At 41.6% G+C, this 25,685-nt stretch overlaps 1 long non-coding RNA gene and 1 pseudogene across 1 annotated transcript; one reads left to right on the forward strand and one right to left on the reverse strand.

The window, feature by feature from the left end:
• Nucleotides 1–114: 114 nt before the first annotated feature.
• LOC103161875 lies at nucleotides 115–5,626 on the forward strand. The gene is made up of 4 exons (XR_004770270.1): nucleotides 115–317; nucleotides 1,598–1,714; nucleotides 5,035–5,125; nucleotides 5,572–5,626. It is a non-coding gene; the product is annotated as an uncharacterized LOC103161875 (long non-coding RNA).
• A 3,671-nt stretch (nucleotides 5,627–9,297) lies between these two features.
• On the reverse strand, nucleotides 9,298–14,462 carry LOC100758499 (annotated as a pseudogene).
• Between the last annotated feature and the right edge of the window lie 11,223 nt (nucleotides 14,463–25,685).

Here is a 25,685-nt window from a genome sequence, read left to right on the forward strand (position 1 = left end):
ACATTATTCTCAGCTGGCCTCTGGACGGTATCCAGATTGGAATAATTTATCTCTGACTCAGATAGATCATATACACACCAGGAAGTTCTTTTCTTTTTCTGAACTTTTCCAGACCTTCGCTGTAAGCAAAGAAATTTACATTCTTTCCTGTGATGTTTGCTGTTGTCACTGTTTTGTGAGACCCAGCTCCTGGGAGCCCTGTTACATGGACTGGACTGGGATTTGTCATTGTTCTTCCTGGCGCTGGCCTGAGATTTGTTGTCAACAATTTTCCTTTTCCCATGGACTTCACCATAGCTGTTCGTTATGAAACCCAGGTACTCACTAACCCCTACCTCTCAGGGGAGAAAGCAGAGAGAAACGTATTTCTGAACTGTTTCCATATCTGTTTGGCTAGAAAAGGGCCATCATAAAATGATTTGCAAAACGTAGCACATCTGGGAAGCATTATAAACCGAAGGGTTTCCTAAAAATGCCAGAGCTGCACCAAGAGCATGTGCATAAGCTCTTTATCCAGGGAGACAAGCTAGAAGCTAGAGTGATAGATTTGAGGGGCTAAGCTTAAGGAAGTAGCAACTGAATGTTTGTGGAAGAATAATAAACAGGAAAAATAACACAAATTCTTCTCTCTTGGGGCTTTTTTCTCCAAAAGCAAGTAATAACCAACATGTGTGTAGAGATTTTTCAACCAGAGGCATGTCAATAGAGGCTTTTGTTTGCATTCAAATCTTTCCCTGCAAGAGACTCTAAGCAGATGGTTCCTCTCACTCCCTCCTACCAAACTACCCACCCCTCACCTCCTGAAGGATAGCTGAGAAAGAATACATGCCAATTAGAAAAAGAAGCTTCCAAAGATTATCTGGCTGAGCCAACATTCAACCCTCTCCCTTCAGCTATATTTCCTGTGGGAGTGGCCTTAGAGGCCTCAAGACTCCTTGGAGTCCATATTCTGGAGGTAGTCATTACACATCGTGTGACCAGAGCTGGCAACCCAATTTGAGACTCTTGATAGGATGTAGTTCTCTCTCACTGATAAATCAAAGCCAAGGACTTTAAATGAACTTTGATATGGTGAGCATAAAATCCATTTGAAAAGAGCAAATGTATTTATTTGTTCATAGAATATCTCCCTAGAACCTCAAGACAAAACACAAAACTAACAGCAACAGCAACAAAATCTTTTCCAAATTTCAAAGTTTACAAATGTAGCTAATTTTTCTATATGTCATCTTCCTCCCCCGCATTTGTTATCCTTTATGCTGTGGTCCAGAGCCATGACAAACTGATCAAATCTTTTAGAGATGGGTTGATGATTGGACCTTCCAGGAAGGTTAAGGGTTTCCCCAGTCCCATGAACTACAGCTGTAGACAGGGAAAATGTTCTTCCTGCCTAGATCACAATCCACATACATGGAAGAGAGCCACTCTGACATTTTCAATTACAACACCATTCCCAGTGAACTAAAACTTGCAAATTCAACTCTGTGCACTTTCCATTGTAAGTGAAATATATGAGGATATATAATATATGAGGATGGAGAAAATTGTTTCCTGTGTCCTTGACCTAACTAACATTCTGTGGTTCCTTCCTGTCTAGTCCACAGCTGACTGGGCTATTTGGGTCATAGTCAACAACTTTGGAGGAAACAGGCACTGTGTGCATTAAGAATTCACAAGGATCATCTCTGGCTTTTGCCTTACCAACTACTGCCAGGTATGGTATGCATGGGACCCCATCTCAAATATGGAAGGTCTCTGAGAATGTGGACCGTAGATCAACTTAGAACCAAGGATAGGTAAATGGGGAAATAGAAATATCAAAGGAGATGTCCCATTTATCGTGCACTTACCATGTGCTACAGAACCTTGTGTATTCAGCATTATATTCCAATGCTCCTAACAGCTCAGTGATACCGTCTGTGTCTTTACCAGATGAAGATGGAATTAAGAAGACTCTCCAGCGTAGAGTGGAGGCAGGAATGTGACCCTAACTCTAACTTCCTTTTCTGTTCCTCTGATGGCCCAGAAATGTAACAAACTCGACAAACATGAAAGCCAATTGATTCAAAGTAGCTTAGAGGCTAGGTGGGGAAAGTTACTGATGTTAAGGCCACTCAACTTGCCTCAGCCAACATGAAGGGCAAAATGGAAAGGAGACCCTGTTAGTAAACACATGATAGTAGGATAGAAGGTATCAGTCCTATGCTATCTCCCAGGAAGTCATTTGAGCCATGACTAATAGTTCCTAAGACTGTATTCAGCACAATCATGATAGAGCCCCAGAGGATCCATGAATGTACTGTCAAAATGTTCCCCAACCCCCCAGTGCTCACATAGACCTCAGCCTTGATTGAGCTCCATAGTGAAGCGCTTCGCAGTCTAGGCGGGATGCTTCCAGGTACTGTGGCCACTTAGATAAAACCATTGTATATTTATCACCAAACCTTTGCACTATTTCTTTAAACACAGAATCATGCTGCCTCCCACACCAATCTATTTACAACCAGAGGTCCATAGACCTCTATTCTTCTCAGCCTTTGGAAGGAGAGTCCATTGCTCATTCTCAAATCTTAGTTGTTCTGTATCTCAACAGAATGCTATTACAATGCTACTTTCATGCTCTAGTACGTTAATTATTGAATAATAGAAATACATCTGTTCAGCCAGTTGTTGGTGGCGCACACCTTTAATTCCAGCACTCAGGAGGCAGAGGCAGGTGAATCTCTGTGAGTTTGGGGCCAGCCTGGTCTCCAGAACGAGTGCCGGGATAGGCTCCAAAGCTACACAGAGAAACCCTGTCTTGAAAAAAAAAGAAAGAAATACATCTGTTTAATTATTACAACCAACAAATAGCTGTTATGATAAATCTTTCCACCATTAGCTGCCTGAGCCCCACCACCACGTGTGTGCTTTAGGCCAGCCGCCTGCCTGAGTTAGGCCCAAATGAATACACAGAAACTTGTATTAGGTTCAAAGCTGCTTGGCCAATGACTAGGATTCCTCATCTGTTAGCTCAGTCTTAATTATCATACATCTATATATTTTATAAGACTTATCTTATCAGATGCCTTATTGGCATCCCTCCTTGCTGGTGGCTCACATCCTGCCACTGGAGGAGGCGAACGGAAAAAAAAAAAGGGGGCCCTTCCTGTTTCTCCTTCGCTTAAACATGAGTCTCCTTGCTATGTCACTTCCTGCCTGGATCATCACTTCTCTACTACATTTCCCAGAATCCTCTTTAACTTCTAGTCCCGTCTAACTTGCTGTCTCATTAGCTAAACAGTATTTTATTTAACAATCAATAAGATAAACATACACAGTACATTCCCCATCAAATAGCTAACATAAATTGCATATTACAGCATGTCCTAATAACGGCCTAGAGTGTTTTATTTGTAGATAAAATTTAAATTGCTTGGTTAATATTGCAGTTTTGAATATTTGTGGGAAAATTCTAATTTCATGATTTAATTATCATGCTGGCCCTAGAGAGTTTTTCCAGAACATACTTGAGCCCAATGGTTTATGTATTACCTATATTTGCTTCTTGACTGAAAAGCAGAGTTGAAGGTTTTCACAGAGAACCAATGACCTTAAAGCCAAAAATAATCACTATCCTGCTGTTCCCAGGCAGCTTGTTAACCCTGAGTTAATGAGTTATGTACTTTGGTTTACAAATTATGCCTTAAAAGTTCAAGCATCAAACACTTAAAATTTACAATACTTGAGCTCAGCTGTGTTTCTACTTATACTGAACTCAGGTATACTGCAGATGCCATTTCAAGGAGTTCCAGCCATCACTACCCCAAGGCATTGTTTGGGAACCATTTAACTACAGTAGGGTGGCAAGATCTTTTAAGAAGAAGAAAGGGAGGTGAGAGGCAGAAAGCTGTACCCAGTTAAATTTTAGTTTCAAGAGCAACAAATAAAATTTAGTATTTGTCTCAAATGTTACAATAGATATAATTATATGAAAAATATTCAGTTTCTCTGACATTTTACCTGATCTGTATTTTATGTGACCACTTTGAACAAGCTGGCTCAGGATTTCATGCAGAAGATTGTTTCATAGTTAATGTAGGGTTCTGCTGTATTGTGGTAGAAACTCTCAAGTGAAAAATTCAAACAATAATGCTTTTCCTGCCTATAAAATCTATCTTTTCCTCTGAGGAGTTTTGCAGAGGTAGGACTGTGCCTATAAAGCAGCCCATGAGTTACAAAAAGGAAGAAAATCCAATATAGAAGATTGAATCCAGGTTGAAGAAATGTCTCAGTGAGTAAGAATGCTCACTGCCTTATCATAGCATCAGAGTTTGGATCCCAACACCTATACCCAGCTGTTCACAACCACCTTAACTCCAGCTCCAAGGGATCTGACTTGCCCTTTGAACTTCCATGAACAAACAAGCAAGCAAGCAAGCGTGCATGCACGCACACACATACACACACACACACAGAGAAGAGGCACATACATGGGGGACATAAAATAAATATTATAAATAAAATTTAGAAATAATTTTAATTCCAAGGGGAATTTAAAAAGTGAGTGGGTGAAAACTAACAAAGTTGCAGAGGAATAATATTAATGACAATCATGATACTCAAATTTATTCAAATCCATATCTTAAATATCTCTAATTGTGTGTGTGTTCGAGGGACTACAATATATATTATAATGAGTTGTTTATCCTCTAAATGTGTATGGTCCTGGCACTGTGTTGTTCCTTGATGTAAAATATAGTTCTTACTCTCAAAGATTTCTCAGTTCAAGACCAAAGATATATATATATATATACATATATATATATATATATATATATATATATATATATATGTGATATATGTCACATTATTTAAAAGATATTGGATAGACGAAGTAAGTAGATAATTTCGAATTAATTTTATATTAATTCTATCAGTATTAATCATTTTTATATCTCGATATGAAAAACCCTGGGCCATGAATCAAAATTAAGAGAGCAGCTTGTCTTGGCCAGCTCTCAAACCATCAGAAGCTCTCAATCTGTGTTTTAGGCTGGGACATAGAGTCAAGTGAATGTGATTTATTCAGAGCACAAATCTGGAAGACTGAGGAGTGAAGCAGACGAAAGGACTGAGCAAGGAGGTAAGACACAGACTCGACTGTAGTGGGACTTCTGTCTCGTCCCACTGGGTACTCTGAAGCATGCTTTGCCCCAGAACTAGATCTACCTAGAAGCAAGGGAGTCATTCCAAACATGCCATGTCCTTGTCACCTCTACCACTTCCTCCCCACCTGCACTGAGTGAATAAATCCCTCATCTATGTGGCTGAATGTCATTTTGTAAAGAAGATAGCTATGAGCCTTTAGGAGTCAATACCACAGCAGCAGCAGGGCAGGAGCAACAGACTACAAAAAAGAGGATCCAGGCTGGGCACCACGTGTCCACTATAGTCCCTAAGCCAGAATGTCTAAAGGAGGAAGGTTCTTGTACATTTCAATATTGCACACTAATGATCAGAATATCATACTGCCAACTCCACTGTTCTGGGAAGAGAGAAATGATCATATAAATCTTGGATATCATCCAGCAGCTGGTGGAAGTAGAAGCAGACACCCACAGCTAAACACGGAACTGAACTGGAAACCAGTTGCCGAGAAAGAGCAGTGATGAGCAAAGGGGTCCAGACCAGGCTGGTGAAACCCACAGAAACAGCTGACCTGAACAAGGGGGAGCTCATGGTCACCAGACTGATAGCTGGGAAACCAGCACAGAACTGATCCAGACCCCATGAATGTGGGTGGCAGTGAGGAGACCTTGGAAATCTATATGGCCTTCTGTAGTAGTTCAGTACTTATCCCTAGCATAGGAATGGACTTTGGGAGCCCATTCCACAAAGAGAGATACTCCCTCAGCCTAGACACATGGGGGAGGGCCTAGGCCCTATCCCAAAGGATACTACAGACTCTGAAGACCACTTATGGAAGGCCTCACCCTCCCTGGGGAGCAGAAAGGGTATGGGATAGGTAGGGTGTTAGTGGGAGGGCAGGGGAGGAGGGGAGGGAGAGGGAATTGGAATTGACATGTAAAACAATCTTGTTTCTAATTCAAATAAAAAAATTTAAAAAAAAAAAACTTGCATATCCCTAAGACTGTGTGTGCTTCTCCTCAGCCACATTACCATTTGCATCTGTTTTAGTTTGTTGTGATAAAACCCTATGACAAAAAAAAAAAAAAAAAAAAACTTGGTTTATTTAGCTTTTATTGACTGTTCACAGTCTGCCATGAAGTGAATGAAGTCAGGACAGAAACTCAATAGAAGCAGGAACTGAAGCAGAGGCCATGGAGGAGGGCTACTTTGGTGGCTTATTCCTCATGACTTTTTTGGCTTTTTTTGTTTTGTGTTTTGTGTTTTTGTTTTTGTTTTTGTTTTTGTTTTTCAAGACAGGGTTTCTCTGTGTAGCTTTGGAGCCTATCCTGGCACTCGCTCTGGAGACCTGGCTGGCCTCGAACTCACAGAGATCCACCTGCCTCTGCCTCCCAAGTGCTGGGATTAAAGGCATGCGCCACCAACACTTGGCCCCACTTGCTTTTTTATACAGCCCAGGACCACCTGGCCAGGGTGGCACCACTCACAGTGATCTGGGCCTTTTCAGTCATTGATGCAAATGCCCACAGACCTGTCCACAGGCCAATGTGGTGACATTTCACAATTGAGGTTTCCTCTTCCCAAAGGTCCCTAGATTATGTTGGGATGATAAAAAAACAAAACACACATAATCCGCAGCGCATCTAAGAGTGGAACACGTGAAAATGAGATCGAAAGGTCTTTCTTCAGTGCTTGGTGCTACTTTACACAAATGCCTTCCATTTGTCAGGCATAATGAAGCAGTTAAGATTTATGTCAGTTACCCAGATGATATGGTACATGTTTTCATGTTAGAATCAAAATTTGTTAAACTTTGTTAAGCATTCTACAACATCAGATTGTCATTCTTCTTTTTAAACCCTAGAACAGATTATACTTGGTAAACGCAAATCTTTAGATGGTTCTTCAAGAAGTGAGTTGTGCTTTTCAAAATCATAAACTGACAGGGATTATTGTCATTTGGTCTACATGCTTGTTTCCAGAAGTTGCCAACTAGGAACTGACTCACACTCAAAACTGTCAACTCATCACCGGTTGTCTAGCTTTACCCTAGTCCCAAAGCATCTACCTTCCGTGTCTTTCCCACCTAGTTTGTGTTTGAAAAATCCAGCCTTTTTTTCAAAGATGCAATGGTAGAAATAGAAATATGCTTGATGGAATGATGTTTTACTGTAAGTTAGTAGTAGACACAAGTCTGGGACTTACTGTGTGATGGTAAGATGCAAACAGCCAACAGCATGGAATATGTCTTAGATACTTTTCCTGTGGCTGTGATAAAATACCTTGGCAAAAGCATCTTAAGGAAGGAAGGGTTTACTGTGGTTCACAGTTCAAGGACACAGTCTACCATGGTAGAGAAGGTCTGGTGAACTTGTGTCACATTGTGTCTGCAGTCAGGAAGCAGAGAGCAGTAAATACACATACTTAACTCCCTATCTCCAGACTACAGTCCAGGATCCCAGCCCAGCGGACGATGTCACCTGCAGTGGGTAGATCTTCCTGCCTTAGTTAACATAATCAAAATAAATCCCCACAAGGATACCCAGGGACCTGTCTCTCAGATGGTTGTAGATGTCACCAAATTGACTAATGAGATTCACCACCACAGGATATGAGTTACTGGGAGTTAAAACAGTGTGGTAATATAAAACCTCAGTGTAAATTTCATAGTGGTTCTTGACCCCATCTAATATCCCAGTGTTAGACACCTTTCTGTTACTGTAACAAACTCATGAAAAAGAGGACTGTTATCTGGTCACAGAGTTTGAAAGGGTTAAGTCTGAGGTTAGTTAGTCCTAATGATGGGTGCTGTAATGAAGCAGCCCATCAGGACAAGCAGTTGTTATGAAACAATGCTACTCACCTCATGACAGGGATGGGAAAGAGAAGAAGAAATTATTAGGGTCCCAATTATCCTCTTTGAGGACATATTCCTAACTACCAAAAGACACTCCACACCTCTTGAAGTTTCCACCACCTCTCAATAGAACTACTAGAGAAAATAAAACTTCAATAATAAACCTTTCTAGAACACTTAAGACCCATATCACAGCACCTCTATTTTTACTACTCATGTTCTAGCATTATTTGAAATGAAATATATAGTCAGTATAGTCCATCTGCACTGATAACTTCCAAGTAGAGAAAAGTAGCAAAAGGATACAGAGTTAGCTATACTCTAGATACATTTCAGATGAGGAGCATCACTAACCAATAGGTAAATGAATGCTTTTTCATTCAGAGCTTGGTAGATGACAACATTACTTAGTAAACCAACAGGCTGGAGATGCCAGTGGTCTGATACAGTCATCCAAGAGGGAGATTCTATACATGATACACGCAGAAAGAAAAGCAGGTTTGGATGTACCTAGGTTCTGATGCTTGAGGGACAACCAATAAGCTACTGGGTCCATGTAGATCTGCAGGTATACACAGACACGTGTGTAAGAGACATAAATTAAATTGTCAGCTACTTATACACTATAACCCAGTATTGCCAAGGGCACCAAGGAAGTGACTGAATTAAAGGGGAAGGTGTGAGAACCCTGAGTAACTAATACATGTAGGGATGGAAGAGAGATACTTTGTTGGTGTAAAGTAAATCATGGTGGCAAGAAAACAACTTTCCAAGAAATCTGGCTATCCAGATGTCAAGGGGCAGAGATGAACAGTGAGATCAGAGTTGTATGTAAGCATATTTAGAAGTCAGCTGATGGAGGACTTGAAGCAGGTGGTGGTAGAGACAGCAGCTGGACCATCGTCCCCAGCAGACTTCCCTTCGTAAGCTTGAAGAGTCAAAAGTACTGACACTTTTGAGCTGGAGTTTTGCAGGTAGGAAGAGGTTCTCATTCTTGCTGTTCTGTCTTCTCAGTGAAGAGGAATAAGAGGCCACAATTTTTTTTTTATTTTAAATATTTTTTTATTTTAGAAGCACTCTTATTTACATATCAATCCCCCATTCCCTCACCCTTCCATCTTCCCATGCTCCCCACTGACTCCCCAACCCACCCCCCACCCATTCCCCAGGGATAGTGAGGCCTTCACAGGGGACTATCAAAGTCTGTCTTATCATTTTGGGGGAGGGCCCAGGCCCTCCTTCCTATATCTAGGCTGCAATAGTATCCCTCCATAGGGAATGGGCTCCCAAAGTCCATTTGTGCTCTAGGGATAAAGACTGACTCCACTGTTAGAGGTCCCATAGACTGTCTTGGCCTCCTAGCCGGCACCCACATTCAGAGGGCTTGGTTGGTCTAATGCTGGTTCCCCGGCTTTAGCTTTACGACTAGGGTCTCCGTGCTCTCACTAGGTCAGGTCAACTGCAGAGGTTTCTCCAGCAGTATCTTGGCTCCTTTGAAGAGGCCACATTCTATATGGAGTGCAGAAGTGATAGCATAACAAGTAGGAGATACCGATGATCCGATTCTGTGCTCGTTTGTATCAAAGGTCCACGAGCAAAAGACTGGAAAAGGATGAGGTGCAGGCCATGAAGTGTGGTTTCAGAAAGCACAAAGCAGGGAAGGCCAGGAGAGAGAGATCTGTGATTTAGTTTTTTTATTGTTTGACAATTGTGTACATATATATACTGAATTTTTGTTGAGTTTTACCCCTCTCTCTCCTGCTGAAATATATTTTCTCAACAGCCCTTCTACTTTGATCTTTAACTTTGTTTTGTTTTTCTCACTGACAAACATTGTCTAGGCCATGATTTCTTGGTGACACAACTGTAAGCCCTTGGTAGCCAGATCATAAAGTCAAAGCCAGCCTACAGCACCTGGCAAGGCCCAATCTCAAAGAAGCAAAAATCAACAAAACAAAATATAATAAAAACAAATCAGTAAGAATTTTTATTTCTTTGCCATGGTAGATCAGTCTCTGTAAACCCTCAAAGACCGATTAAGTAACAGAAGATCAAAAAATTATGAAAGTCCAGACAACTTGGAAGATTTGTCTTAACATCTTTTTGAGCCAATCTTCTGAGATATATTTATGCAGTGAGACTTCGACAGCAGAATTGGAACATGCATCTTCTCATTATCTCAAATATTTGGCCTATTCCCCACACCAATTCACGGAGGCTTTCCGCAAATGAGCAGGATGTAGCTGAGTATGAGCTGCAAAACTGTGTTGAAATGGCCTCAGGGCGGGACCTTGAGTGCTCTCTGTGGTGTGTGAAAGGTCCTCGGTCCACATGTCTGCACAGCTGCCCAGTGGGGCCATGGGTGAGTATCCTTCTATATGGTTCTGCTGAGGCACTATGAGCCCGCAGATGCCTTGTGGAATTTAGACTAGTCGACCAATTTTAGCATCTACACTAAAAAACAACATGCCCATCAGCCAATGATTTGATGATGCCCATACTGGTCTTCTGACACTGTAGAATCAGACCCTTCAGTGTGATAAATATGCAAGGAGAAACTTCACTGAAGGAACCGGAGTCAGCCTGCTGGGGCAATGGTCCAAAACAAGCACTTGGCACTCTAACCAAGGTATATCCTCATAATACATAATGGGGTAAAGGTCAAAAAATTACATAATCTGCCATTTGCTTAGCTTATAACTCTCCTGAGATTTGGAACTGGACAATTCTTTGTGTGGAGGTAGGGAGTTTGCCTATCTATGCCCCAGGTGTCAGCATCACTCTCCTCAAATTGTAACATCAAAAAACTGTGTCCTAACTTTGTCAAATGTGTCCTAAAAAGTGAAATTGGCCTGAAATTGAAAATGCATGCTATCCACTGACAACTATTGTGAGGGTTAGCTCGCTGTCTCATGAAATGCATGGGCTAGAGGCAATAAAAAGCTTCTTGCTGTATGCGTTAGTTTTTATCACTGTAGTCAATTCCTGAATGGAGCAACTTGAAAAGCAGGAAGTTATTTTGGTTTATGGCTTCAATTAATATTTAGCTGGCTCCATTTTTTTTTCTGGGCCTAGGATGAAATAGACCAAATTTCACAAGGGCAGCATGGAGCAGAGCTGCTTGCTTTGTGGTGACCACAAATTAGACAGAGACAAGGAAGGGGCCAGAGAAAAGTTATGCCCTTCCAAGTCACAGCCCTAGCATTTATTTCCTCCAGCCAAAACCTGCCTCCCAATTTCTAACACCTCCCAAAGCTGTCATCAGTTGTGCATCACCGATGGATTAATCCAGTGATGAAGGCAGGGCCTCTTGATCCTATGATCACTTCTCAAAATCCCTACCTCTAATGGGAACCAAGACTTCAAGGTGTAAGCCTACACGGGATACTTCAAATCAATACCATTAATGCATGTCTCTGCCCCCACACATATCAACAGTTGCTATGGGATAACAACTTAAGGGATAATACTCCAAGAGTACAAGCAATCAGTCATTTAAAGCAGTTTGTGTCAAGCTTTTCATTAACTAGTTCAGTAATGTTCACTGAGCGCTTGCCACATGCCAAACACTGCTCTGAGTACCACACAGGCAATGTGCCTTTGAGCAGCTCCTTGTTCCCAAGTGCAAATCCTGAGTTATCACCATCTAACCGTTGAGATGGATTAGAGGGATACCAAATGAAGGAGACAGTAGCTAAACCACTAAGAATCAAGCCAACCTCACCAAAATCTCCCTTCCTCTGTCCCCTAAAGCCTGCCAGTGTCACACTCAGGGTGCAATTGGGTTCAGTTGCAGCCTACTGGGAGACCAGTGTCAGTGTAAACCTCATGTGGCAGGGCACTGCTGTGACAGGTGTTCAGCTGAAGGTACAGTTTTGGGCATCATGGTTGTCATGGTATGTGGCAAAAGAAAAAAAAACAAAAAAGAAAACCTGGTGTTTCACAGTGTTATTGTTTTAAAGGCAGACAAGAGAATGTGCAAGGGTTTAAAGGGGACAAGACTGGGAATTTGACTATCATTATACTGTTATCCAGGCTTTATGTACATAAAATATCCATGCTCCATTCATCCACCGATGAATGGGCACTGACTATATGGAGCTCTACTAGGGACTTACAAGGGATGAACAAAGGTGGCCAACGCTTCTGGGGGGTTGGAGTATAAACTAGTTGTCTTAGGGCTTCTACTGCTGTGAAGAGACACCATGACCACAGCAACTCATAAAGGAAAACATTTCACGCTTACAGTTTCAGAGGTTTAGTCCATTAGCCTCATGGTGGAAAGAGAGGCACCATGCAGGCAGACATGATGCTAGAGAAGGAGCTGAGAGTTCCTTCTCACAGACAACAGAAAGTGATCTGTCTTACTGGTCATGGCTTGAGCATATAGAAGACCTCAAAGCCCACCTCCATAGCAACTCACTTCCTCCAGCAAGACCATACCTAATCCAACAATGCCACACCTCCAAATAATGCCACTCCCTTTCAGGGCCATTTTCTTTCAAAATACCACAAGAGTAAATAGAAAAGAGTTTCAAAGAACATAGAAACAAGATGCTTTGTTTGCATAATTGTAAACACTTTAACTGATATTTAAAAGTCTTAATATAAAATTTATATCTGATGCTCAATCAAATTTTATTTCAAAAAGCCTAAGCATGACTATAAGTATAAAATGTAAGCAGTTTTAAAAACTCATAGGGTCTACCTGATTTAATCACACTAATAAATATGGCAACATTGTTTTCTTCTATAGCAACTACCATTGTAATCACAAATTATAAGACTGATTCTCTTGGTTGTTGTATCTGAGGTTACAATATGGCTTTAGTTAATTCTATGTCCCTTTAAGCACGATTTGGCTTGGTTGGTCAGTTTTAAAGTCTAAGAGTATTTCTAAGTAGATGAACTAAATGTTGACAGTAGACTCACCACTAATTATATCTCAAATTACCACTGAGCCCCCAAATGACTTTTGATGCCTTGACCTCAGGAGGTAGAGTATTGGGGAGAACAGTGACGTTTCTATACAGAAACACTGAAGGGCTCACACTCCGAAAACCACTAGGCTGTCTTAATTCAGACTTTCTCACAGCTGTCTGGCACTATCCCCTCATGAGTGCCTCATTTTCATCATAGTTCATTTGTAGGATAGACAGAATCCAAGATGCCCCAGGGAGAATGGGGACTCCGTCAGCTTTAGATCCTCAGACGCAGAAGACTTTATGTAACTTTAGTTACATAAAGAATAGAAATCATTTGTCACAATGCCTTAGTTTGTAAAGTCAGAGTAGAATCTATTCTTGACCAAAGGCTCTTTTAGGTCTAAATAATCTTGCTGAGATAAAACACCATGACCAAAACAACTTGGGAAGGAAAGGGATTATCTCAGTTTACAGTTCCACATCACAGTCCAAAGGACTTGAGGACAAGAACATGGCAGGAACCTTGGAAGAGTGCTGCTTACTGGCTGGTTCCTCATGGATTCAACAACCTGCTTCCTTATAGCAACCAGGACCACAACCCTAAGGGTGGCACTGCCCACAGAGAGTCCTCCCAAACCAATTCTCAATGAGAAAATGGACCACAGGCTTGCTCACAGGCTAATCTGGTGAGAACATTTCCTTCCTTTCTCCCTTCCTCCCTTCCTCCCTTCCTCCCTTCTTTCCTTCGTTCCTTCCTTCCTGCCTGCCTTCCTTCCTTCCTCCCTCCCTTCCTGTCTGTCTGTCTGTCTTCCTTTCTTTCTTTCAACTATGAATGATGCTTTATTCAGTCATTTTCTTAGAAGTGAAAGTCTGGAAATTCAAAATTAACACCCTTCCCATCAGCTTCTTAAACACAGCAGAAAAAGCTTTGACCTTGTGCTCCACTTGTTCTGCTCTGCTTTGTCTAAATGAATCTTTATGCGCAGCTGTCATCCATTCACAACTTCCCTTGGGAAGACCAAGTTCTCAACGATGGCGTCACGCACTGCTGTCGGTGAGGCTGCTGTCGGTGAGGCTTCTGGGGTGCTTTTGTTTATTTTTCATACAGCTTTTCCAAATTGCCTTGGGCAGGGCCCTCCTCTGAGCAATGAAGACCATGTGCTTCCCACCTAACTTTTTCTTCGATTCATGAACCAGCCAGACTTGGATTTTCCAGAATGATTTCAGCCGAGGAAGGGGTACAAAAGTTAAGACAGCTTTCTGACCGCCCACCACCAACTTCAGTTGGCCAAGGTGATGTTGAGTTCCTGCAGCTGCACTTGAGATCTGAGGACATGTCCATCCCTAGCAGTGCCTGAAAGATGCCAGACCTGAACTTGACCACCTTCTTTCCATTGGGCTTCACAATCTTGGCACTCAGGCTAATCATGACCTCATCTTTATGGAGTTGCTGCTCGAAAAGAGGCCCAGCAGGAGACGACTTCCTGAACAGAACACCAATCATGCCGCACTAGATCAACAATTGACAAATGGGACCTCCTTAAACTCAGAAGCTTCTGTAAGGCAAAGGACACACAGTCAGCAAGACAAAATGACTGCCCACAGAATGGGAAAAGATATTCACCAACCCCACATCTGACAGAAGGCTAATTTCCAAAATATGCAAGGAACTCAAGAAACTAGGCATTAACAAACCAAGCAAAAGCAGTACACACAAAGAGACAAGGTTGTTGCAGAAAAGTGTGTAGCACCTAGTTGTCTCAGGTGCTGGTGTACAGTGCTCACGGGCATTGCATTTTGTGACTGTTTCCTTTACCACTAACATCAGAGTTAACATGAAGACTCCTGGACTGTATACTTCATACACACTGCATCAGAATCTCAGGCATCTGTAATATGTCATCAAGAGATTTTAATATTTGAATATGAAGATTCATGCTGTGAAACACAAAGCTCTGATATGTAAAGGATAATTGAGAAGGGAAGATTTCTAGAGGATATTTCCAACACTTCAGTTTACCCAAGCCAATTTAGGAAACCATTTTTTTTCAAATTATTTAAATAGAAAGAATTTTGTAGAAGAGCTTAAGAGAAATGTAAGGCTCACAGTTATTGACTCCAAAAGCTCTGGAGCTCAGACTGGGCCATGAACTGGTGTTTGGGAAAATCAAAGCTAACTGAAAGTTTGTACCTGCTGGGATGTTTCCACAAAGCCTGTGCTGCACAGTGGATCCTTCAGGGAACTCATACATGAGACCCCTTCAAAAGCCTTTCCCACAATTTCTTAAATGCCAGTGTCTACCTCTAACATCAGCTTTATTATTCCCGGGTATTCCTACCATCATTCTGGAGTGAGTTCTACCGAATAACCCCTGGGTGAGAGAGCTTATAACTCTGTCACTGTTTTTTCTATTGCTGGGGGATTTTGTTTTGTTTTTTTGGTTTGGTTTGGTTTTTTGAGATAGGGTTTTTCTATGTAACAGCCCTGGATGTTCTAGAACTTACTTTGTAGACCAGGCTGGCCTTGAACTCACAGAGATCGACCTACCTCTGCCTCCCACTGGGATTTTAAAGTGCTGGGATTTTAAAGTCATGTGCCACCACTGCCCAGCAAAAGCCTATCACTGGAGCATGCTTTTGTCTGCCACGTCACAGGCTTGCTTGTGACGATTGTGCTGATGGATACTAGAATCTGGTCCCTGGCAGAAAGTGTCAGTCATGTGTCTGTAGACCCTAGAACTCTCAAAGCAGCCTCTGACCAGGCAAGGCACTTTGAAACTTTATAGTATACTAGGAATAAGAATGGACAGTAAAGCAGATTTGTCAGGTTTGAGGACAGTAGTTTATTTATGTGCTGTAGAGAATTAGTGGTTCTAAACCTGACTGGCCTTAAACAAGATAGAGTTGATATTTATTTCCCCAAGAATGAAATACCCAACACAGAGACAGAGCTCCTGGGTTAAGCTTTGCCTACCTATGTTCATTAAGCCTCTCTGTGGCTAGGAAGTCAGACTCTATACACAGTGAAAGCCAGACACAAACCCTGCTTCTCACTATTTCACACACATAATCACAGGCAAACCTCAGGAAATAATTATCAATCAGAAATTCTTGTTAATAAGAATGAAAATAGATAACTTCAGATGCACAATACCATTTTTAGATGGAAACTAGGATGCCGTCTCCAGAAGAGCATGGATGGCCCCTAAAGAGTGTGAGCTACAAAGCAATTCTAAACTGTTCAATCAAGTTAGCATTATCTACAGCACCTGGAATATTCAATCAGACAAGGAGCACAGAAAATCTTTAAATATTGTAACAGTATCCATTTATGGAAAAACTGTTTAGTAATTTTTTGTCCTTCTTTTTCCTGGATGAGTATAATCTGTCTGATAATTTTTACATGGAAAGAGATGGGGAGAGAAAAAATACAACAATGTAAAATTTTTCAAAGAGTCAGATCCATGATGCAGGAATGTAGGTTTATCAAAATCAAACCACTATTTAAGAAACTACAGTCGTGGGGGGGAAAGGAGCTGCTACAATAAGAGCAAGAGAAGAGGAGAAGAGGAGAGGAAATGGAGGGGCAGAAACATTGAGTTGGGGGAAGAATAGAGGAAAGAGAGCAGGATGAGAGATACCATATCAGAGGGAGCCACTATAGGCCCGAGAAGGGATCTGGAACCAGGGAGATCTCCAGAGACCTACAAGGATGACACGAACTGTCAATCCAGGCAACGGTGGAGAGGATAACCTAAAAACCCTCTCCCTAAAATGAGATTGATGACTACTCTTTATGCCATCCTAGAACCCTCATCCAGTGGCTGATGGAAACAGAGACAGACATCCACAGATATACAATGAGCCGAAATCGGGAATTTAGTTGAAGAGAGGGAGGAATGAAGAGCGAAGGGGTCTGTACCAGGTTGGAGAAACCCACAGGAACAGTTGACCTGAACAAGGGAGAGCACATCGACCCCAGATGCTGTCCAGGAGGCCCGTACAAGACTGATCCAGACCCCTGAACATGGATGTCAATAAGGAGGCCTCTGCACTCCAGGGAGCCTCTGGTGGTGGATTAGTATTTTTCCCTGGTGCAAGAAGGGACTTTGAGAGCCCATCCCATGTGAAGGGTTACACTCTGGCCCTGGACACATGGGGAAGGGCCCAGGACCAGCATAGGAAGACTTGGTGGACTTTGCAGAGCCCCCGTTGAGGGCCCTACCCTGCCTGGGGAGTGGTGGGTGGATGGGGTGGGGGGTGGGCTGGGGGTGGGGAGGAAGTTTGGGGGTGAGGGGAAGGAGAGGGAGAAGGGACTTGAAATAAGCTTGTTCCCTAACTAGAACTAATAAAATAATAAAAAAAAAAGAAACTACAGTCATCTCTACTTAGTTCTATACCCCACTTTTAAATTGGATTATTAGATGTTTTGGTGACTAGCTTCTTGAGTTCTTTATGTATTTTGGAAATCAGCCCTCTGTCAGATGTGGGGTTGGTGAAGGTCTTCTCCCATTTTGTGGGCTGCTGTTTTGTCTTGTTGACTGTGTCTTTTGCCTTGAGGAATCTAAATTGGCTGAAAGACACTTAAGAAATTTCTCAGCAGCCTTGGACATCAGGGAAATGCAAATCAAAACAACTCTGAGATACCATCTTACTCCTGTCAGAGTGGATAAAATAAAAAAAACACCAATGATAGTTTATGCTGGAGAGGATGTGGAGAAAGGGGAACACTTCTCCACTGCTGGTGGGAGTGCAAACTTGTACAGCCACTTTGGAAATCACTATGGCAGTTTCTCAGGAAAATGGGAATCATTCTACCTCAAGATCCAGCAATTCCACTCTTAGGCATATACCCAAAAGATACACATTCATACCACAAGGACATCTGTTCAACTATGTTCATAGCAGATTATTTGTAATAGCCAGAACCTGGAAGCAACCTAGATGCCCCTCAACCAAAGAATGCATAAAGAAAATGTGGTACTGCCAGAGAAGCTACAAAACAAAGAGGACCCTAAGAGAGACAGACATAATGGTACCCCAGAGAAGGAGAAGGGGACAAGATCTCCTGAGCTGGTTGGGAGCATAAGCGGAGGGGAGAGGGAGCTGGAAGAGGGAGAGCAGGAGAAGAGGAGGGGTGAGGAGGACATGAGGGAGCAGGAAGATTTAGTCGGGGATGAATGGAGGAGAGCAGGAAAAGAGGTACCATATCAGAGGGAGCTATTGTAGGTTTGAAAAGAAATCTGGCACTAGGGAAATGTCCAGAGATATACAAGGATGACCCCAACTAAGAATCTAGGCAATAGTTGAGAGGCTACCTTAAATGCTCTTCCCCAATAAATGAGATTGATGACTACCTTACATGCCATCCTAGAGCCTTCATCCAGTAGCTGATGGAAGCAGAAGCAGAGATTCACAGCTAAACACTGAGCTGAACTCCTGGAATCCAGGTGTAGAGAGGGAGGAGTGATAATCAAGGGGGTCAAGACCATGCTGGGAAAACCCACAGAAACAGCTGCCCTGAGCAAGTGGGAGCTCATGGACCTCAGTCTGACAGCTGGGGAACCAGCCTAGGACTGAACCAGGCCCTCTGAACGTGGGTGTCAGTTGGGAGGCCTGGTTGTCTATGGGACCTTTGGCAGTGGAACTAGTATTTATCCCTTGTGCATGAATGGGCTTTGGGAGCCCATTCACTATGGAGGGAATACTCTCTCGGGGAGATACTCAGGGGAGGGCCTAGGTACTGCTCCAAATGATGTCAGATTTTGATGATCCCCCATGGGAGACCTCACCCACTCTGGGGAGTGGATGGGGAGTTGGTGGGGGTAGTGGAAGGATGGGAGGGAGAGAGAACTGGGATTGGTATATAAAATAGTACAAAAAATGTGCATCACACCCACTTTCTTATCTTGGTTGGTACATTCATCACAATAATAAATCAATATTTACGTAGAATTGTTAACTAAATCTCACAATCGCAGATTGCTCTGGTTTTTACCCAGTGTGCTTCTTGTTCTATCTTTACAATAGGTTATCATGTCTCTTTAGCCTCCTCCTGGCTTTTCTCATTGTTCACAACTGTCACAGATTTCAGAATATCTGTAGAATGCCCTTCAACTCAACACTTTTCTTATTAGCCTGAGGTTCTTGGATGTGAGACAATGACCCGGGACCCACATCCTCACATAAGACTAGCATGACTAATCACTGATTGTGAATCATGGTCACCTTACAGTAGTGTTTGTCATGTTTCTCTGCTGTGCAGTTACTGTCTTCCTCCCTCCACACTGCACCTTTGAAAAGGGAAGTCAGCATGCACAACCCACACTTACAGAGTAAGGAGTTCTATCAATTTCCTTGAAGGCATCATATCTCTAGGAATTGCTGGGATTCATCTGTACTGGAAATATGTATGTTGTCCCCTTTTTATTTAATTGGATGTATCACTATGGATTCATGGGTATTTGTATTATACTATTCATAATGGTTCAACACTACTTTATTGCTGAAATTATTCAGGCTTTGGCCATAAGAAGTTCTTTTAATTAATGAATGACTCTTTTAATTAATGAATGACTCTTACATACTCAAATATTTTAGACATCTTTCATACTCAAACATTTTAAAATTCTTCAAGGTATTTCCTCAGTTTATGGTTAGAGAAGAATGTTCTGGATTCATCTTATACATTGTTTGCTCCATTTTTAGAATCAGTCACAACTTTAAAGAATGTTGGTTACTTTACTGGAGAGTAGTCTTAAAAACCAAGATGTGGGTACTAGATGATCACACCCATCTGGCACGTTCCCCTATATTCTCTACTCCTGCACCCACCAGCCACAGAGTGGACAGACCAGCCTCCACATGAATGTGTGGTTTCTTAACTCATTTAGAACTTTGAACATTCATGATATCACTGTCTGGCAAGCTTCTTAGACCACTGGGGAAGCATATTTGTAGTAATATGCAACATACAGTTCAACCATGGAGACCAAAAGCAGGCAATGACCTTAAAGATCAGATAGCATTAATTTAGCTAAAATCCCTCACTACAAGGCTGCTTTGAGTTGTTTGGTTCATGGGAGAATCCCTTGAGGAAGGTTGTATTCTACAATCAGGAAACACTTTCATTTGAATACAGAGAAAATATATGGCTAATTAGATTTCCAGCTGTTTAAATAACTTCAGATAAATATCTCTGTGTCAGCCAGGAAGTAGTCTCTAGTGCATTCCCACAGAGAGATCCAACAGGCTATCCAATATGTTGGCCAACACTGTAGATGGAGTTGGAGAAACAAGTTTCTCAAATTTTCAGATGCTACAAAACTGTAAGCTAATATGTTAAATACGGAACACAGGACCAGCCACCCTAAGAGGCTCTCATGTAGGCTGGAAACAACCAGAAATGCTAACAGGATAAAAATGAAGTTGTGTAACTAGGTATTTTAAATTACTTGCATAAGGGTAGGAGTAATGACTTGGCATTAACTCATGGGAAAATGGCTGAGGATTTTCACTTTGTGAAGCAGCTGCAAGTGAGCCAGCAGTGTCCAGATCTACCAGAGACATGATGCCTGCTCAGGCTGGGGGAGAGGGCATGCTGTGCTCAGCTTCAGTACAGTTACCATCCCAACACTGGTTTTACTAACCACACAACTCCAGGAACATTATTGTCATTTCAGAGCAACATAACATTTTTATGTTTTTAAACTTTTGATTAAGCTTTCATTTTTTGTTTTTGTTGGTTTTTTGTTGTTGTTGTTGTTGGTTGGTTGGTTGGTTGGTTGGTTGGTTGGTTGGTTGGTTGGTTGGTTTGGGGGAAGATTGTGTTTTAATTGTTTTGTTTTGCTTTTCAAGCCAGGGTTTCTCTGTGTAGCCCTGGCTGTCCTGGAACTCTCCCTGTAGATGAGGCTGGCCTCAAACGCACAGAGAATTGCCTGCCTCTGCCTCCCAAATGCTAGGATCAAAGGTGTGCGCCACCACCACTGGCTTTAATTAAACTTCATCCACACGGTTATGTGGTATAGAGTGATATTTTGATGCATATTTAATGATCAAAATCAAGATAACTAGCATATTTATTATATCACCTTTGTGTTAAAAGCATTTCAAGGCCTCTCTCATAGCTATTTTAAATTATCTTTAGCTATGGTCATCCTACTGTGTTATAGAATATACTAGAACTTACTCCTCCTGTCTGACTGTATTTTGGTATTCCATGCTTCCCTCCCTCTACCTTCTGTGGCAGCCATTATTCTACACTATATTTCTCTAAGATCGCCACTTCACTTCTATGTCTGAATGAGAACATAGAATATTTGTCTATCTTCTAAATACCACATTGTTAATATAAATCAAACTTTGTAAAGTGTGTGTCTAAAAGAAGACAACTTGAATAAATGATAGAACTGTGCGATTGTGTAATGAGGGCCTAAAGGAATTATAAGGGATGGGCCCAAAACATAGACGTGAAGGCTAGTTAAAAATGGCCACATGGTGTTGGGGAAGAATTCCCACATGTAGTTGGGGAAGAAGGAGGCTGCCTATTTTGTGAAACTCTACTAGGCAAGACTCAGAACAATGGGAACCATTTCTAAAGAGGCATATTGAGTGTGAGGACAAGAAAGAACTGGCCAGCAATGAAGAGCAGCCGCCATCGCTACACACCTCAGGAGCAACAACCTCCTATAATTAGCTCCACTTGGGCAGGCACTCGCAGGAACTCCAAGGATGGATAGAGGCTTGGCAGATAGAGTCCTTTTATGAATCTAGCTAGGTATTCACTGCAAGGATACTTACAGAGTTTATGTTTAAGCATATTTAGTTAAATATAATTTAAGATTCCTGTAATGGTGGCTTACTTTGTCTTTACTTTGATTATTCTCCAACCTTTTCAGTTTTCAGAAAAGTGAATTAAGAACACAAATTTTCAAGACACCATCTGTCAAAAGCACAAATATCACAAAGTGATTAATTATAAAGTCAAAAATCGCCATTTTGTAGAACAAAACACTAGCCCCTTTGGTAAAGTTACATCATGTATTCCCATGACAGAAACATTACTTGCCAGAGTGATTGATGATTGGTAAACCACATCTTTGGCCTGTGCCCCTCTTGTCAATTTGGGGGGAACTCCCATCCCTGTGGAGTTAAAGAATGCGGACTGTTTCCCAATGTGTGTTTGGTTTTCATTTACATCTGTGTATGTTTCCTAGTCTGGGGCCACCTGTCCCTGAACAGCTGGAAGCAGGTGGTGTGAGCAAGAACTCTATGCCAAAACACATTAACTAGTGATCCTTGATACTGCCAGGGGTGGCTGCTGAGCGTGGGAATTACCCTTCTTCAACTTTTACACAGCTGTATATTCTAACTCACTGGAGGAAAGCTGTTTCCGATGAAAATGCATTGTGTTTTTAGACCATAAAGTGTGTCAATTCATCACCCACAACTGTTCCCACAGCTTACAGGCCATGGGGGGACATGCTGCCAGGAGTGTGAGGAGGACTGTTCCAGCTACCCCTCTGGAAGATGCATTCCTAAGTCATAGAATGCTGAAAAACAAGTGCAGGCCATTGGATCTACTGTGGGCTTGCTACAAAAAAAACAACGGAGTTTCATATTCTTTTTTTTCTGGTTTTCATTTGGTTTTTCAAGACAGAGTTTCTCTGGTAGTCCTGGCTGTCCTGGAACTCACTCTGTAGACCAGGCTGACCTCAAATTCACAGAGATCCACCTGCCTCCCACAAGTGCTGGGATTAAAGGCATGCACCACCACAACCCAGCAAGTTTCAGATTCTTTTATTTGATTTTTTTTAAAGAAGTGAGAACTTAGTGCACACAGCTTAATTCTGGTTTTGAAACCAATATTTTTATAACCATATAAAAATATGTTTTACCTTTTTAAAACTATTAGCCTATGTTAATTAAATATTTCTCTGAGTTATGACAATGGATCAGTCATCTAAGGTCATGGTTGACTATAGCCAAATTTCTGCTACTTTGGAAGCCTGTGGAGAGAAATGAATCCCTCTGAAGGAAGAAGAATCTGTAGATAGGTGATAGGAAGTCAGAGAGGTGTCACACATGCCTCTTGGGACTCTGGGTTTGTCGCTTGGCCATTTATTTATTGAACAGGCATTCACAGAATGCCTGCTTGGCACTGCAGATGCTACAAGGTGATCCTCTGTCTTCTTTGATTTGAGGTCCATGCCTTTCAGTCCATGGGTTCTCTTTGTAGGATTTGGAGAAGCCCTGCGCAGTCCATCATTCTGTAACGAGGGAGGCATTCAACATCGATGCTGGCCAATGGAGAAGCCACTAGTCACATGTAGCCATCAAGCACTTAGAGTATATGTATTGAAAGTGAGAGGTGGAATTGTGCATTGCTGAATTTTACTCGTTTAACATGTGGGGCCAGTAAGGTGGCTCAGTGGATAAAGGTACCTGCCACCAAGCCTGATGGTCTGAGTTTGATACCCAGAGGCCACATAGTAGGCGAGAACTGACACCTATGAGTTGTTTTCTGACCTCCACACATGTACCATAGCAGCTGTATATATGAAAGTAATACAAAAAATTGCATGTGATTAGTGGGCACCATCTAAGACAACACAAATTTTCTTCTGCACTGACAGAATTTTTTGCATCTCAGTTTAAAATATGCTTCCAGCCTGAAAATCTGTCACTATCTGTGTGCATGTATGCAGTGTGCTTAGTAGACAGTGTGCTCCAAAAGTCAAAGCCCTATCACCTATTCTTTTCTTCATAGACAGTCTTTAGCAGTTTGGTTAGTATAGAGTATAATGGTTGATATAATCTATTTAGATGAAATTTGTAGCTAAATGAAAAGTTGTGGGACTTTTCTTTTTATCTAACCTTTGTATAAAATACAAAGTGTCTATTCTAACTTACTTGAAATACAAGATCAGACCCAAGTGGAAAGGGAGGTGCTTTCTAAGTTAAAGATCATATTTTAAATGTTATACCATGTCTCAGCTGGAGTTTCATAAGATTCCCTTAATTTATTTGTGTTACCATAGTGTTGAGGTTTTCGTATAATTTAAAAGAGAATACCCTTTTAACTCATTGAAGAAGGTACTTTTTTCATACAAGCAAGAAGTAAACATAAATACCTGATGTCAGTAAGAGGAGATGAATGTGTACCATGGTTAATGTTCTTTGTCAACCTGACAAATGTAGAAAGTGAAAAATTCATTTGAAGAATTCTATCCATCAGATTACTGGGTGGATGTGTCTGTTGGGAATTTTGTAGATTGCTAGTTAATGAAGGGACCCAGCCCATTGTGGGTGGAAAGCAGTGGGCCCAGGCTATGTAAGAAAGGCAGCTGAATGTGAGCTTGGCAGCAAGGCTGTAAGATGTTTTCATCCATAGTCTCAACTTCAGTTGCTGCTGCCAAGATCCTGCTTGACCTCTGCCCTAGTGTCTCCTTCGATAATGGCTTGTAATATGTAAATTGAAATGAACACTTTTTCCATCAACTTGCTTTTGGGTTATGGAACTGGTCACCAGGACAGGAAAACAAACTAGGACAGTAACAGTCAGTCCAACATGAGGCTAGAACAAATGCACAAGGGGAAATTACACAATGGCTTTACTGTTTCAGTTTTCAAAAATGACATGAACTGTAGGAAACATTGGAACTTGGCAAATGGGGCAGATCTTTCTGCAAAATGTGAAGTGTGCATTTTATTCTTGGCTGACACAAAGGGTGGACCATTAGTTTCTTTCCACTTTAATGACACTATAATGAGATAATACACAAAGAAATAGGGTCAACAATAAATAGGTGTAGCATCTCACATTCTTGGAATTTCTAAAACAACAATATTTAGAAAATAGATATTCAAGGGAGTAGTATCACAAATTGTAAGAATTGATACGTAGAATTTGACATATTAATAGTAACCCTGACTTGATATTGGCTTCTTCCTGGATACTGCATACTTATCTCAGCTTTCTATACATAACTGATATCTTAAAACCAGGAAGGAAGGGTCAGAAAGATGGCTCAGTGAGTGTAGGTGCTTGCTGCCAACCTTGACAACACGAGTTCAATCTCTGGAATGCACATGAGAGAGTAAGTTGACTCCCACAAGTTGTCCTCTGACATCCTCATGAACAACCAGGGAGTATGGGTTAGGGAGATATACTTATCTAGTATGAAGGAAAAAAAACATGTTAAAATATTTTTCAAAGAGGAAATGTTGGCTTTTATAAACCAAAGTCTGTTAGTCTCTTTTCTTGTGTCCCTCTGACTTTTTTTTTCTTTTGGTTTTTCGAGACAGGATTTCTCTGTGGCTTTGGAGGCTGTCCTGGTACTAGCTCTGGTAGACCAGGCTGGTCTTGAACTCACAGATATTTGCCTGCCTCTGCCTCCCAAGTGCTGGGATTAAAGGCCTGTGCCACCACCACCTGGCCCTTCTGACACTTTAATAATCTTACTTCATACAAATGTTTCAACTGTTAGTGACGCCAGGGGAGAATTTGCAAATGTTCAGCTTGGTCCACAGAGCCTACTGAGCACCTAGGTAAGAACAGCTTGTGAGCAGAGGTAGGCCTGAATCTGTGGTTGGCACAACACTGCCACAAAGTGTCCCAGAAGACCCCTGAACCAATCTGTGTGCTCCATAACTAGGTAGAGCTTAGTTAGCCAGTTTTTATTGCAATTATTGACTATTGTTGACTATAATTTCTGGGATCATTTCTGTCATTCATATTTGGCATTATTGTTATGAAAGCTACCCAATGACTT

Source organism: Cricetulus griseus, chromosome 5 (genome assembly GCF_003668045.3).
Source record: "Cricetulus griseus strain 17A/GY chromosome 5, alternate assembly CriGri-PICRH-1.0, whole genome shotgun sequence".
NCBI classification, from domain to species: domain Eukaryota; kingdom Metazoa; phylum Chordata; class Mammalia; order Rodentia; family Cricetidae; genus Cricetulus; species Cricetulus griseus.